The 3,283-nt window shown below is 38.0% G+C and overlaps 1 long non-coding RNA gene across 1 annotated transcript; it reads right to left on the reverse strand.

The window, feature by feature from the left end:
* Positions 1-444: 444 nt before the first annotated feature.
* Positions 445-1,259, reverse strand: LOC106530245 (uncharacterized). The gene is made up of 3 exons (XR_001311749.1): positions 1,121-1,259; positions 571-656; positions 445-474 (listed from the first exon to the last, which is right to left on the reverse strand). It is a non-coding gene; the product is annotated as an uncharacterized LOC106530245 (long non-coding RNA).
* Positions 1,260-3,283: the final 2,024 nt, after the last annotated feature.

A 3,283-nucleotide genomic window follows, 5' to 3' on the forward strand; every position in this document is an offset into this window, starting at 1 on the left:
AGTAAGCTAAAGCTAGCTGTCACGTTGTCTCGTCTTAAAAACTTTCTCTCCTCCTGGCCACACCTCCTCGCTCACCCCCCTCAGAGTCTCCACTTTGTGCATTTGTCAAATTTGCGGGGGGGGGGGTGTTCCACTTTAATGTTTGGTGGGAGTGATAAAACTGTAAGGATACGGTGATATGGATTAGTATTTCCTGGTTTGGGGCCAAAAGTTATTGACTTGAATAAAGACTGAGTAATTCTGGTACACTTGCGGTATCATWTGGTATTATTTCTCACCTTTAACATTCAAGTCTTAATACTGTGTTAGTTCCTAGTCCTCGATACACACTGAAGTGAATGAACACAGCTAATATTTTACAAGTTATCTTTTCAAATACTACCCACTTGTTCAGTTGAACTTTGATCCATGCTCAATGTATCAACATTTCCTTCTGGACTTCCGAAAGAAGATGAAGTATACATCTGTGTTTTCCTGGGAATAAAAGACAAAACAAATAAAAAACAGAAACATATTTATGTTAGATGTTTTGGAGGGAACACTGAAGAGTGAAATTATTACAGAACATACAGTTTCAGCAGACATGTCTTCCTGCACACCATCATCTTCAAGACATAACTCTGTAGTTGGGGAGCTGGTTATACTGTATGTTGTGGCTTGAAAGAGAAAACAAGAATTACTTGAYGTTTGGAGGGATGTGTAAAATCGCAAAGTATTTCTAATCATTTGCAATACAAGCATTACTGTATGTGTTTTTTTATCAACCACTCAGAATAATTTGGACATGTTAACGTTAATAAATGAAGTGAAGTAGTAATGAAATATTTTGGACTATGAAAAAATTAAAAAGATACATAGTAATTTTAATAAATAAGTTAGACAAATTGCTAGATTGAAGCTAAGTAAAGATTAGTTGTGTGCTCTTACTCCACTGTCCATTGTGATTGTGATTGTCTCAGTAAGATACTGTATTTTAAAAGTGCGCTGTTTTTATGTAAAAAATGGGATGTCAGCTACTATTTTACGTACTCTATACTGACCTTATATAGTATGTAAAAWTTTGAATTCTGTACCGACAGTTTGGATTATTAGGTATGTGAAGTGCAGTGCACACTTTTACCCAAAATCCATTTTGTTTTGAGATGTTGTCATCGTAGGGCAAGCCACTTCTTATTTGTTTTTCCACTTCAGTTACAAGTTCCTTTATACGTATCTGTTTGATTTTGTTCTGTAAAATAAAAAGCAACATAATTGGTATAAGAAATATTATTGTATTTGTAGTATATGTTTAGTATTCATATTAAATATAAGAAAATAAGGTTGTACTTACTCCAAACAACAGGAATGAACAAATACTATGGAAAAGTGAACAGTGTTACAGAATATCAGCACCATATAAGTACATTCACATATAGAATTATTTATATATATATAATTTACAATTGACTGTAACACAATTATAACCAAATTACAAAGAGAAATTATAACTATTGAAAAATTAGATTATACTAACTTCAAGTAATTCAAAAAATAAAAATAAACACTTAGGAAAAAAGTCATGATCATTTTAGGGTGTCAAGTGTGAAGTACTTTACTCTTTTGAAACAAATACATTGCAATGCCTCAGCTTGCAAAACAGTACCCCAGCCGCCAGTGTACTGTTACAGTTCAGAACAGCCATTCAGAAGAAGACAGAACATAAACATAGGAGAACAGGTGCTCTGGGTCATGCAGCCACTGACCCTGCACAGAGAAAGGATCATCATTATGAAGACRTCATGAGGAGGCGCAACCCTTAACAGAAAAACTAAAAACCACACAAGGGAAGATGACGGAATAAAACCAAAACATCATATTATATCAACACTGTGACACACTATATGGTGTTTATAATAAAAAAAACCTCTGCATGGAGCACATTTATCAGCCAGAGGAGTAAGCGAGTTTAGGAGTGTGTTTGTATCTGAAGCCAAGATTGTTGTATGCACTCGTGTGAATATCTGAAAAATGAGCCCGAAGAATCAAGTCCCCAAAAACCAGCAGAGCCATATTCAGAATATTGATGGTAACTGTTCTTTCTGTGCGGCTTCAGCCTGCTGCAGGACCCAGATTGCCGATGGGTGGGTGGGGGGGTGGGGGCAGAGCCTTGTCAACGTAATCCAACCATGAAGAATTTAGTCCAACAGCTCAAGGCCATGTAGGGGAGCCAGATTCTGTAATCAGTTGTTTTGGGAACAGAAGAGCCAGGCAGACAATAACAATTTTCCACCTGCTTTAATGTCTGCTGGTACATCCAAGTTGGTGAGTCCAATCAGACAAATAATGTGGACAAATTCCGCCGAGCCAATCTATCAGCTTTCTCCAAGATCAATTCCATCTGGCCAGCAAAGTCCAGGAACCATAGCCGGCCCATGACCCTCAACAGAACCGCTTGCAGACAGAGTCCRGCTCGCTCAAGGCAAAAGTCTGAGTGCTGATATTACGGCCATCCGTCATAATGGTCAGGCAACCAGGAAATGAAAAGCCACTGACGCTGTTTTGTAGAAACACCGGAAGACTACCGAGTCAATCTGTAGAATCCAGTGATCAGAATCCAAATATCCACAGCAGAGAAGAACTGAGGTCCCACCTCTAACATGTCCTCGCATAGAAAGAAAACTTTGTTCCAAAATTTTATTAAGAGACCAGCTAACCAAATCCATAAAAACAAAATAATTCCATAATTTCTGGTTTCGGATGAAAACGTAGAGAAGGCTCCGAGCAGCAAAGCAGGGAAGATAGGGAAGAAAATTTAATTYTATTCTGAATTWGACAGGGAGCCAGWGGAGAGAAGCTAACAGTTTTACTGTTTTGTAAATGTTGTTGTGTGATTGTTCCGTGTTTGTCTTTCTATTTTCTGTCCACCTTGCTGCAAGGAATATTTCCCTAAGGGGCAATAATAAAATGATGATGATTTATATGCATATTCTAAATATTCCATGCTGCCAAACTGTGCTCCCTTTCACAAACAATACTAAGCAGAAGCTAAGACGGCCTCTTTGAAGGATTAATTTAGGCTTCAATTTAGTCACAGAGTAGCTCTGATTCACCTTCCTGCAACTGGCTTTGTTTAATACAGAACAGACTAAAACTGTGACTTTTTTAAAGACAAGACTGTGTAAGGGACTGACACCCAATTTACACTGCATGTGTCTCCGCTCCGGTCCGACCTCCACAGCAAATACACACCGATTCTAATCAATGAGAGTACTGTATTTACACTAGCTCCACACCGTTGTGGTGA

Source organism: Austrofundulus limnaeus, unplaced genomic scaffold, assembly GCF_001266775.1.
Source record: "Austrofundulus limnaeus strain Quisiro unplaced genomic scaffold, Austrofundulus_limnaeus-1.0 Scaffold503, whole genome shotgun sequence".
Classification (NCBI taxonomy): Eukaryota; Metazoa; Chordata; class Actinopteri; order Cyprinodontiformes; family Rivulidae; genus Austrofundulus; species Austrofundulus limnaeus.